Here is a 13,785-nt window from a genome sequence, read left to right on the forward strand (position 1 = left end):
TGTCATTAACCTCCGAGGATCTTGGAAGGGCCCCACAGAGAAGGACCCTGATGCTTAAGCATCATCCACTTTGAGGTAAATTTTCCTTTGTATAAGCCTCCTTCTAACCCCAAGCATTTATTTGGGAAAATTTCAAACTTAAGGAGAAGTTGAAAGACTAGTACAATAAACATTTCTATACCATTCACCAAGATTCACCAACTGACATTTTTCTACATTTGTTTTACATTTCTTTCTACATTTGCTACATTTCTTTCTTTCTCAACCTATACCTTCCTGCCTTCCCCATCTAGACACACACACACACACACACACACACACACACACACACACACTTCAGACTACCTCTTCTATTCTAGGAATAAGTGGATTTTCCTACATAGTCATGATATTATTCCCATGCTCAATAAATGTAACATAGATATAACAATATAAAGTTTCCCCCTACAGCCCTTGGGAAGAACAGCTTTGGAGACCATAGAACACATCTTGAACTAAGGAGAGTTGACAGGCCTAGGCCTGAAGTGGGCAACCAAGTGTGACAACCAGGATTCCTCATGTGGATTTGCTTCCCTGGAGTTACTTCATGGAGTTGTTAAGAAATTTTGTGAAGTTTTCTTTTTTTTTTTTTAAGAACTGTCTTTTGGAAGAGTACTAGAGAGGATCTGACTCTGTAAAGGTAATGATATCCAGAACCAGAGAGCCAGACAAGCTAGCAGAGGGGATGAGGAACCCTGGGCTTGCCATCCCAGCTGTGAACTGAAGTGCCCCAGGAGAGGGCCTAGGGAGGCACTGATGAGGTGGAACTGGAGGTGGCCACTGCTGAGAGCTTCCAGGTGTGGGGACAGACAGGAGAAGCCACGCAGCTGCTGCCACGGGTAGGAGCCTACACTGAGGCTGAAGACCCTGGCAGGAAGCGGTTTTGTTGGAAGCAGAATTTCCCATCATTCTCCTGCCTGGACAAGTGGGTAAGGGAGGAAGTTGGAATATCAGTTAACCTTTCTTTAATGTGATTTCCTCCCCGGTAAACCAGGGGACTGGATAAGATGACTGATTTTCATGACTTAAAAAAAAAAATGAACAAAACTAAGCCTTCTGTGGGAGCCTGATTAGGTAGAAGTACAGCTGCTCTACTTGAAGAGGAAGTTGGGGCCCCAAAGCCTTGCCAGGAACCCCACCCCCTCATCTTCCTCCACCTCTTGATGGCCCCTGAAGGGAGTTCTGGGTTTCTACAAACAGATTCCATCTGGAATTTAAAAAAACAAACAAAACAAAACAAAACAGAGGTCTAAAACATTTTCCTTATTTTAAACATGCAAATGCAGGCAGAAAATTGATAAGTTGGAATCTTGCATGGAATGTGAGTGCTGGTTTAGGAGGTACAGAAAGTGTCTCAGGACCATGTGTTTAGATAGCTGGTGGGGAGAGCCAACGAAGGCCCCCAGAGTCACTGGGACTGTTGACTTTGATCAGGACTAAGAGGATCAGATAAACCCCCCATTGAAGGACCCCAGAATTGCTGGGACTGTTGACTCTGATCAGGGCTAAGAGGACCAGATGAACCCCGGTCCTGTGTCTGTGAGTCCTGGCTATACGAAGTCAACAAAGCCTTGGGGTCCAAATCTGAATGCATCCCAAGTGCCTTAGAAAGACTTCGTCATTTCTGTTCTGCCTGTCACAGGTCTGCGTTGATACTGTGTGCACTGACTTTAGCCTTTAGGTTTCCTAGAAAATATGAGCAATTCTGGTAGTTTGGGGAAGCTCTGTCCTATCCAATTTTTGCTGTAGAAGAGGATCTGTTCCTTCTATTTTTGCACAAGATCCATGAGGAACATAGCTATACTAGACAGGACCTTATGCGTCCAGAAGGTTTTAATTTTCAGAGAGTATTTCATGATCCCATTTGATTCTCACAACAAATTAGAAAAATTAGGCTCATTTTTTAGATGGACAAACAGAAGCCGAAGAGCAGGTAAGTGACTTCTCATTCTATGTGGCTGATACCTGTTGAAGGTGGGACTGAATTTTCTGATTCTGCTAGGCCATCCTCAGATGGCCAGTTCTGTCTAGATACTAGATCAAGTGCAGGTGCCTAAAAAAGTGTTGTGTGGCTGTGGCTTCTGTTGGGAAGGTTAGCCAAAGGCAACTTAAAGGCAGAATTATGACCCCTTGGCACCAAGTACCTGCTCCAGTCTCCAAACTCCACAGCACATGCTGGCATCCCCTGGCGAGAGTTGCGCTCCCTGCTCCTGCCCAGCCTCCGGCTGTAACTGGTTTTCCTCTTACTCCCTGGGGCAGCAGGATGTGGCAAGCGACTACAGACTTTAATACTGCTCCTAACTCCGCTGCCAACAGGTTATGTGTCTTGGGCAACTTCTCTGAGCCTCAGAGGATACTGGACTACATCCTTGTTTCTCAAAGTGCCATGCTTGGGCCACCTGTGACAGAGATGTGTGTGTGCAGGCAGATGCCTGGGTGACTTTCAGTCCCACTGCACCAGAGTCTCTGGGGCTGGGCTACAGGCTCCTCTAGTGATTTGGTGGCCGTCACTAGACTAAAGAATCCTCAAGTGTCCTTCCAACTCAGTTTCTCCTTTCAGCAGTAACTCTTTGCCTTGACCGTGGGCAGGCTGAGGTTTCTGTAGGGAGAAGGTGGCACTTGATTTCTTGATTTAACTGCAGATTTAAGAAGCTATTTCGGGCAAAGACTTGCGAAAACTTGAGAGTCTAAGGAGGAATTTACCCAACAGGTGGTACAAGTATGGCATGAGAAGTTCTCTGTGCTTGTTTCAGGAACTGCTGTAAAGTTCTTAAACTCTGCTTATGCCAAGCAAAGGTGTGAGGATTGTCTTGCCTCTCATCAAAGTCAAAATAAATGACTCTTCTGGGGAGATGCCTCTTGCCCTCTTCTGCCTCTCTCTCTTAATTCAGGTGCTATCTGGGGATTGTGCCCAAAAGAAGATTTAAGTTCTTCCTTCCATTTCCCTTGGCAGACATGGATGAAACAACTTACTGTATTGACCAAAGAAGTGAGACCAGAAGCACTGGGATAAGGAAGAAAGCCAGCAAGAGTCACATTTAAAAATACACGCAAAACTTTTATAACTGTTAATATTATAATTGTTTTATGCCCTCTTAGATTTCACATTTTATAAAGTCTGCCTTCCAAACTGAATATGATACTGCCATGTAATCAGGTTGCATACAGCATCTTACAGAAAAACCCAAATGAACTTCTTGGCCAACCCAATAACTATAATAGCCTAAAGAGCTAGTTTTGGGATTAGACTCATGAATCAGTGTTAGATAGGTGATGCTTATGTGCTTGAATTTGGATATTTTAATATGTTGGGAGTTGATAAAGTTATCAAAAGTGTCATGGCAAGAAGTCAAATCCTAAAGGGAGGCCACTTAATCAGTTCAGTTCAGTCACTCAGTTGTGTCTGACTCTTTGCAACCCCATGAATCGCAGCACGCCAGGCCTCTCTGTCCATCACCAACTCCCAGAGTCTACCCAAACCCATGTCCATCGAGTCAGTGATGCCATCCAACCATCTCATCCTCTGTTGTCCCCTTCTCCTCCTGCCCCCAATCCCACCCAGCATTAGGGTCTTTTCCATTGAGTCAACTCTTCGTATGAGGTGGCCATAGTATTGGAGTTTCAGCTTCAACATCAGTCCTTCCAATGAACACCCAGGATTGATCTCCTCTAGGATGGATTGATTGGATCTCCTTGCAGTCCAAGGGACTCTCAACAGTCTTCTCCAACACCACAGTTCAAAAGTATCAATTCTGCAGCGCTCAGCTTTCTTCACCGTCCAACTCTCACATCCATACATGACCACTGGAAAAACCATAGCTTTGACTAGACGGACTTTTGTTGGCAAAGTAATGTCTCTGCTTTTAAATATACTATCTAGGTTGGCCATAACCTTCCTTCCTAGGAGTAACCGTCTTTTAATTTCATGGCTGCAATCACCATCAGCAGTGATTTTGGAGCCCAAATATATAAAGTCTGACACTGTTTCCACTGTTTCCCCATCTATTTCCCATGAAGTGATGGAACCAGATGCCATGATCTTAGTTTTCTGAACGTTGAGCTTTAAGCCAACTTTTTCACTCTCCTCTTTCACTTTCACCAAGAGGCTCTTTAGTTCTTCACTTTCTGCCATAAGGGTGGTGTCATCTGCATATCTGAGGTTATTGATATTTCTCCCAGCAATCTTGATTCCAGCTTGTGTTTCTTCCAACCCAGCGTTTCTCATGATGTACTCTGCATATAAGAGTGGTTAGTATTTATAGCTTATATGGAAATATAACTCCTACTCACCCAAGACTTCAGAAATGATGGGCTTTTGATAGAGAAACATGTGACCTGTAGGATTTAATGTGAAGTACAAGTGTTGGCAAGTTAGAGGGACATCTTGCTGCATAAACCTTGGTTATCCATTGTCTCTTTATGTGATTCAGAATTTATCACTGTTAGCTAATGCATGTAGAGTATTATTAACTACTCTTGAGATGAATTTTAGGTCTACTCTTTTCTGTGGGGTCCAGAATGCAGTAGTTTGGAAATGGATTCTGGTCAAGAAATGAGCATGACCCACTGGAACAATAAGAGGTGCTGTTCAGAGCAGGGAAATAGAATTGGTCCCATCAGAGTTCCTATGCTTTTATTTTCATTCTTTAATTCTTCAACGATCACACACAGAAGTTCCAAGGCCAAAGTTGCAAGTTGTTTCAGTATCCTGGGATCTTATTTAGCAGAGCTAAGGAGATTCAGGTTTATTTTAAATTGTTAGGCTCATTCTTCTGAACCTCTTATCTCTCCTGTGTGGCCATTCCAGTGTCTACCCCTAAGCAGCTTCCTTGTAGCCAGCCAACTGATCCCCGGCATCTATGGTTTAGCAGACTTCTGAATTCCAGTCTTCAATTTCAGCTGCTGCTGCTTTCTCCTGCCCAATGATCATGCTGAAATGAACTGTTCAGGTGGAGTGAAAATATATAGAGAGAGGTCTGTAAGTCTGAGTCAGTAGAAAAGTCTGCAGAAGTGAAGGCTCCCTGAGATGTGTGTTAGTGGTGGGAGCAGCAATGTAGGGTGATGCTTATCCTGCCAGGGCTGCTGTTTCGACATAAAACATCTTAAATTTGGGTTTCATATAGTTAGAACGGGGTTCCCAGGTGGCTAAGCAGTAAAGAATCTGCCTTCAACGCTGGAGACACAGGAGACATGGGCTCGATCCCTGGGTTGGGGAGATCCCCTGAAGACGGAAATGACACTCCACTCCAGTATTCTTGCCTGGAGAATCCCATGGGTAGAGGAGCCTGGTGGGCTATAGTCTATAGGGTTGCAAAGAGTTGGACACGACTGAAGCAGCAGCACGTGCACACATAGACTATTTTGCATTTACTGTTCTAGCTACTTTAAAAAATAATTGTTCTTAAAAAGTTGCTTGATTTTCCATTTATTTTTTAAATTATAAACGATGCATAGCATTGCTGATTGTTTGAGAAGTAAAGATAAGGGAAAATAATCAGCCATAATCCCTAACACAATTATTATTTTTGTTTATTTCCTTCTGTTCTTTTTTTATACATATGCTTTTATCTAGTTGTAATCACAGTGAAATGCAATTTCTAGCCCCTTTCCCACTTAGCATATGTCACTTGCATTTTTCCGTGTTTCTGTATGGTCTTTATCCTCCTAATGGCTTCATAGTGGTCCATTGTAGTGTAACATAATTTACTTAACCATCTACCTATTGTTATCATTTTTATTGCTTCCAATTACCTAATGTTATAAAGCATATTGTGATGGGCATCTTTGTGCATATTGTTTTCCCATATTTGGGTTATTTATTGCATTTTTTAAAAAGTGTCAATCAGGAACCAAGATATTTACTCAACAGTTGAAATTACATTTGAAGCTAATGGAAATGGGGCATTTATTAACAATTTGTTGGGTCTTCACCATTCCATAAATTGAGGGGAACATGCAGTAGGAAGGTATTAGCATAATCATAAGTGTTTAGACATCTGAAAAGTATCTCTGATTCATTCAGAGGTCCTGGGTGTTGTTAGACTCTTCTGTCCTTAGCGACATGATTGAGTACTTTGAGGCTGGTCTTCATTGTGCCATTGCAATTTCAATGCCATATGCAGATACATAACAGGCTATGTGAAAGGGTGAAAAAAATCAGCATATTCTTTGGTCGCCATCCCTCAGAAGGGATACCAGTGATTCCTCTTTATCTGAACTTCTCCTAAAGGTGTGAATTTTGTGGTTGTCACAGTGATGCAGTTTTTGTCATGTTAATTGTCAGTAATATAAACCTTAGTGAGTGTCCAAGTGAAGGCTGTGATCTCTGGCTTAATACTCCTGAGGCACTGGATGTATTGGTCACTCCCATGCCAAGTACAGGCTTGTCACTACAGTGACAGTCTCTATTTTTTTCGAGAGTTACAAAGGTTTTTATTTAATGAAACATGCTTAAAACTAGAACATTTTTCTGTCTCTCTTTTCACCTCTCTTTTCCTGACTGAACTTCATTCCCTCAGTGTGAACGTGTAAGGGTAAATTTGGGGAGGCAAGGAAGCAGGGTTCACAGTAGTGGGTCTCTGTGAGCTAACAGCAGGGATGAAGAATAAGCATTGCATTTTTTAAATGAGGGAAAAATCAGGAAAAAGGCATGCATAAAGGATTTATCCTTTCCATGAAAACATTGATTAATGAAATCTAGTATGAACGAGGTGTCACGCCCTTTAAATATTAGATTTCATTCTTAGTGGATAGTAGGCTTCTGAAAGGAGATATTCTGCCTCTGCCGGCTCTTTATAGACACAAATGTTTCATGCCCTTGCACTGATCAAGGATGCAAATGCCTCAGGTAACCGAATCACTGGACAGGGTGAAACACTGTGCTAGACAGATGTGTTGTCAGGAAAGGGCTTTTGCTGATAAAAGGGACAGCTGCCCTCGGGATGGGGAGGTGGAGGGGGGAGAAGGGGAATCAAGCAAGAGGGAAGGAAGTATGCAAGGGAAGGTGACCCAACCACACGAAGCCAGTCTCTCGAGCCCCCAGCTGGGAAACTCTACCAGCTTGCTAGCTCTTCCGGTTCTAGCAGAGCTGGCCAGACATCTGGCCTCTATTCTAATTAAAGTGGGCAACCAATTTGGTGGCTGTAGTGAGGAAAACAGCAGTGAAATCTTGATGCCTGTAAGGTCATAACAGGGCCCCACATAATTCTTCACGACCGAGGCTTTGCCAAATCATATCCATTTCCTAAGAGCCATTTAATTCAACTCCGCTTAGAGTTACTGAGTGCCAGTTATATACAAAGCCCAGAGCTGGGCCCTCAGGAAGCCCTTGTCTTTTGGGGAAGGCAGACAAGGGGACAACAAACTATGTCAGAGAAGACCGATTGAAAGGCCATGGTGGAGAATATTCAGGGTTCTGTAGAAGTGTAGCAGAGAGAGTAATTTATTCTTATTGAGAAAATCTGGGGAGGCTTCCTGGTGGAGTTGACATTTTCTCTGAATTTGGGATTTTGAAGTCAGGTTCCAGGCAAACATTCTGTAGGATTGTGGTGGTCAGAGAAACAAATTGTTTAAATGGAATTTTCCACCTGGAACTCTCCTCTCTTCTGGGAATAAGACAAAAGACTCATTCCAGTATAGCCACAGAATTTCCCACATTTCATGGGTAGCAACTCAGGCCCTGTGACCTCTAAGACTAGGAGTTAAACAGATGCAGCAAACCCGGAGCCTGGCTTTTCATAGAACTCCAATTGTCGGAGAAGGATCCTGTTAGTCCCTCGATATCTGGCTTTTGTTTATGCTCCAAACAGTGCATATGGTAACCTGTTACTATCAGGAATAATTAAACCCAATCGACCCAAGTTATCTCCTGCTAGGTAGTTAACCTGACTTGGCTCTGTTGGTGGCATTGGCGACCAGCAACGTGAGAGCTGCCCATCTCCATATACATGAGCCAGTTGGAGCCGATTTGCTTAATTGTTTTCTTTCCTCCCTGCCCCCTCTGACATTCTTTCCCCCACCCTCTCTCGGAGTGCCAGAGGACTGGTTGTCAAGACTGTGCCAGGGATCTGCAAAACTCTGATTTTATCTTTGTTACTGAGGGCGAAAATGACCTGTTATGTATATTTCATAAGAAAATGCATTTTGTTTGTAGCTCTACAGTCAGCCCTCCCTTTCCCCCTCCTAATAAGCTCATGTCAGAGCTCTGAAGTAAGTTTGCCATAATGGTAGCCTAAAGGACATATTTTGTAAAAATGAAAAATGAACATATTATTTATATATCAATAGTGTAAGAAGCATTGATCAACGCAAGCAGCCTGATGTTTTGCTTCTTTATTTTCCTTCCAACCTTCCTCTACCTTCCTCTGCTTCCCCCTCACTTCTTGCTTCAGGTGCCTGTGACACTCTTACCATTTAGAAAGAGAGTTCTAGCCTGTCCTGGTCAGTTTGTGCTGGGATTTGGTCTTTAATGTGGAGCCTTCAACGGCTGAGCCTCCAAAATGACTCTCTGACAGCCAGCCATTAATTACCATCATCCGCGTCTAATTCATTCATCCCTCTCCCTCTCATGTAGAGGGACAGCTAGGGCTGAGGGCACTCAGGGAAATGTAGGCATGATTCCATGTTCTTTATGCAGAGAGGGCTGTTGGAGACTTTGTTGGATGCAGGGGCTTTAATTGAATTGGCTTGCCAATAAAGCTGTTGTCATTCAGTAAGTGAATTTGTTGTACTACTCGAACCACAGCTGCTGCAGACAGCCCGGAATTTCCTGAAGGCAAGCCAGGCCCTGGGCTTGCCTGGGTTCAGCCTTTCGACTTATCCTGAAGGCCGTGCAGAGCGTGGCCCCATGGGGGTTGGTTTTGGCACCCATTTGGATGGCCATGAGTTGCAGGGGTAGGCTAGAACCTGATGAGCCAGTGGGGTGTGACCCTGAGGGATTTTGCAGGGAACAGGGAACCCATAGGAATGTTAGGGGCAGTAAGTGGTGAGCAGGAAAGCCTTGCCCACCACAATCGGGTGTTTTTTTCAGTTCCCAGATGGCTGCTGCCCTTGGCTCCATCGAACTAGTCATAAGAGGATATCACTTCCCATTGTAAAAAAGAAATTGAGAATATGACAGTTAATATATTTGTAGAGCCTTGTTAAAGAGGTCGAGTGGTATTGAGGAAATACCACAGCATTAGAACTGGCATTTGTTACTGGGAGATCGTTGGGCCAGAAATACTCTACCTCTCCCCACAGTTTATAAAACATGGCAAGATTGGCAGGTTGTGTGATTTATGATGGCTTTAAAGTAACATCAAGATTGAGGAAAGATTTTCAAGGGACTGCAGGGCCATTTTATTTTCTGCATCTAAGCACATGCATGTAGTTGGCTCAAGTGAACGAGAGCAAGACTGGCAGGTAGATTTTCATGTTTTGGTGTCTTTACAATTTAGATCGGTGGAGATCTCTTGTTGAACTCTTCATTCAAGTTATTTTTCCTCCTTGTAATTTGAAATTCTCTGACCGGTGCCCAGATCTTTTCAGGGATCCCACTCTCCCATTGTGAAGAGTTCATAAAACAGAAGGCTCTCTAGTCTGCTTTCAGTTATTCAGGAGCAGAGGATTTTTCAGCCCTTTGTACCTGTTCTCTATCATCTACCTACCTTTTAGCCATTTTGCTGTATCTTCACCAGGAAGTGGGAGGGAAAAATCCCTCTGAGTCAAATTTTATTTGACTGAAATTCTAACAACCCAGAAACTCTTTAAGATGATCCTATGTATTGGCTCTGTTCTTGACCTGACAAGTGAGAACTGAATTGATATGTCAGATATATGACTGTCAGATTATAAGGGAAAAAGATGGTAGAGCATGGGAAAGAGACTTTGGGATTCTCTATCAACAGGAATACATTTGGAGTGAGAAGAGAGCAAGGTGGAGTGTGTATGTGCTTGTGTGTGTGTGTGTGTGTGTGTGTGTGTGTGTGTGTGTGTGTGTGTGTGTGTGTGTGTGTTTGTAAAAGAGAGACAGAGGGAGAGAGAGACAGACATAAAACGAGACACATAGAGAGAGATGTGTGTGTGTGTGTGTGTGTGTGTGTAAAAGAGAGACAGAGGGAGAGAGAGACAGACATAAAACGAGACACACAGTGAGAGATGTTGAGAGAGAGGTTATTTTGATGTGTGACTTTGGGGTGAAACAGATAAAATGATGTCCCTAATGCTAGTCAGTGAATGCATTAACTGTACCTTGCTCCAGGTATAATCATGCCTCTATAGACTCTTCTCCCAAATTTAATCATGGTAGAGGATGTAAATATATTAAGTACTGTTTCATTGCAAGAAGGTAGATTGCACTACAGGTAAAATTTAAGGTTCATCTTCAGAAGTTTCAGCTTAGGCTAATTTTTTTTCCCCCCAAATTGGTTAACTTTTAAAGTCAGAGCCAAATTTAAGTTATGTGAGTTGAAGGCAAGATCTTTTTTCCTCCTTGCAAATGAGAAGTTTGTCCGTTCAAGCCACAGATGTTCTGAAACAATAAGAAAAAGACAAAACAAATGAAAGTTATTCCTCCAAATGGCACAAGCATGCCTCCTCAGTACAGGATTTTGGTGGCTGCTCTTTTCCATTCCCACCATCTGGCCTCTTCCTTTGTTTTCTATCCTCTGGGCTTTGTGTCCTTCCTGCTATTCCCTACTTCTTCTCCCTGACCTCCGTACTTCCTTTTTCTTCCATATGTCTCAATCTTTTCTCCTGCTTATTTCATACCATCCTATATCACATTATCTAAGAATAATGTTCAAATTTAAAGTGGTCTTACCTCCACACACACAGTTTCCTTAACCTGCTTCCCCAGATGCTTCTTCTTCCTTCCTTCATGTTGAGGGGTTTGCACAGCTGGTACCCACTGAGGAGGCCACCATGACCCTGGTGATTTGCTCCCAGATGCTGCTTCCCACCAGCTACCGTCTTGGGTGGAGGACTTAGTTGAACTTTCCAAGGTAATAAATTCAGGGAAACCCAGCTGAGACCAGCCCATAATATTCTTCATTTGGGGTTTCTGCTTTTCATAATGAATGCCTTTCTGTACTTCTCTTTGATACGTGGAATTAATGTCTCCACTTGAACTGGAAATGCTAAACTGATGGTAGCCTCTCGAGGATTTTGCGTCTTGCTCTGACACCTTCAGTGACTTCATCAGAATTTAGGTGTATTAAGGGATTAAGGAGTTTGGCTTCACGTGTATCAAGTTCTCAAGGTGTTCTCAGAGCATGTTCCTCAGCCAAGTCCTGATGGTCCCTATGGGAGAAAACTGTTCACATGCCAAATGAACACATTTCAGTGGGAAACCTCATGACAAACCAACATAGTACTTGAATCATTTTCTAGCAGTGGCTATGGTAAATGGTTATGGAAAAAACATAATTGATCTCCCCCTGCTTTGTTAAGCATTGTTTTCACTTCTCTTTCCAAGATTCAGAATTCTGCTTTGGTTCCCTTGTTGCTTTTCTTCTCAAGCTGAGGTACGTGGGGGTGAGGTGGTGGTATGCTGATCAAACCTTGGGGCCGTAGGATAAATGTGGTGATTTCCCCAGAGTATTTATTTTACTGAAGGGTTTTTGAGGAAATGTTAATTAATGGAAGTATTATTATTATATTATAAATTTGAATACAAAATTTGCATTAGTTTGAAACAAAATCAGGAAACTTCAAAATTTTGCTTGAACATGTTCAATGTTATCCTTTGTCTGGGCCCTCAGAAGTGTGATTTCACTCTTCTTGGTATGAGGAGTGGGAACTTGCATGACCCTTGAGCCCATCACCCAACTAGGTTTCTTGTCAGAGCTGAGAAAGATCGATTGTCTGACAGTGGATCTCAGTATCTTTGAGCATGAATCTTATTGTATATATCACATCAACTTCAATCACTTGTGATATTGATGCATGTATTAGCAGTTGTGTTATATGCAAGTGTAGGAAGGTTAAAAGACTTTGGCCAATTTAATCTCTTCATGGTTTATGAAAATATCTTGATGTTCACAGAGGCAATCCACAGTCATTTGCGGACATGACATTTATGTGAGGATTATCTCAGCTTCTTAAATTCCAAATTTCCATTTATCTGATTGTTCAGTGGTCGTGATGAATTGGAAACCTATTTAACCAGGTCCTAAACATCAGCTCTTAGATCAGGCTTGAGCAACATAGGCAGAGTGGGCACTCTTGGCCAGGTAACCTATTGATTTCATCAGGGCTTTGGCCCTATGCTCTGATGTAAACTTCTGTTCTTGCTGAAATCTGCACTAGCATGGGTCACAGCTCCTTCTGGCTGAGGGCTTAGCCCCAAAGCAGTCTGCTGATCCCTTTAATACTTTAGCCCCACCCTCTGAGCTCAGTCTTTTAGTCTCACCTTTTGAGATGAGAAGAAGTGCAGGTCTTCAAGGAAGGGTCAGTGAAGAGGATGTTTCTCTTTAAGGCTAGAGTTGATGTAAGATGCCCACCTTGGCCAACCTACAAAGGTAATGGTCCCAGGTTCAGTGGCATGGGGTTATTAAGAAAGAGGAGTTTGAGTAAATGAGATTTGAACAAGCACGAGACCCAGACACTCCACATTTCATCACCTTTCTCTCATCACAGGGAGAAGTTTGGGAGTGGGAAAAGGGGAAGAATTAGGGCCCCAAGGCCAGTTAGTGTAGAGCAGGATGTGGAGAGAAGTTTAATGGAAGGAGCTATCAGGTTTCTTCTGATTAGTGTGGGACTAACCTTTTATCCCTCACCATAGGAAGGCCACTGCCAAGAGAGGGAGTGATATACATGATGCCTCCTTTATTTTTTATTTACTTTCAAGGTTCTTAGGTGTGGTAAAGTGGCTCCATTGTGGTGGCAAATGCATTGTTCTCCCAAAGTGGTTTTGGATTGTGTGTGGGCTTCACTAGCAGGGCACCTGGTGTTGACATTTGCATGATCCACGAGGAAAGGGTTTGCTGAGCAGATTAGCTATGGGAATAAGACTACAAGCGAGATTGTTCCTCTGCCTGAGAACAAACTGTTTTCTAGCACTTCAGTAGCACCACTGACGTACAATTTTAATGTGCTAATGGCAAGTGATTATTACTAGTGAGTTCACTTGAAAGAAATAAAATAGGCTTTTCTGTTCCCTAGTTCAGACATCTCACTAACTGAGACTTGCCGGGTGCTCAGAACCAGAGAGGTGTGACGGGAATGTTCTCTCAGCTTTTGGGCACTGAGCATGCATTCAAGAAGGGTTCCTTTCCTTCAGAAGGAAAATAAATGACAACATTCTGTTTTGGGGCTTGAAACCGCATGACTGAAAACATAAAGGTGACAACTGTGATATGCTTTTTAATGAGGGCAGAGATGTCAAGAGAAACCAGCCTCCTAGGAACAAAACAATATTCTGTCAGGTGCTGTGGACTTAAGACCTTTTTCTCTCTTGGAATAATGTCTTTAAAAATAACCAAATTTTCCATTCAATAGAAAAATGTTCATACCTTCCTCTCCATCAATATGAGTTGTTGTCATCGAGCACAGGGCACTAGCAAGCCATATTGATTTTGGAAATTAAAATGGGAATGTTCAAGAACGTTTTCGAAGAATTATATGGGATTTTAGCCATCTGAATGGCTTTCTTTTTAGGGTCAGTGAGAGTATTCTTGCTAAAATGTAGCCCATTGCTTTAGAAATAGTTTCCTTAATGTCTTTCTTGTCGCCCCTACTGGGTCTGTGCAGGAAATGTAAACCAAC

The sequence above is a fragment of the Giraffa tippelskirchi genome, chromosome 4 (genome assembly GCF_054371585.1).
Source record: "Giraffa tippelskirchi isolate mGirTip1 chromosome 4, T2T-mGirTip1v1.2.pri, whole genome shotgun sequence".
NCBI lineage: Eukaryota > Metazoa > Chordata > Mammalia > Artiodactyla > Giraffidae > Giraffa > Giraffa tippelskirchi.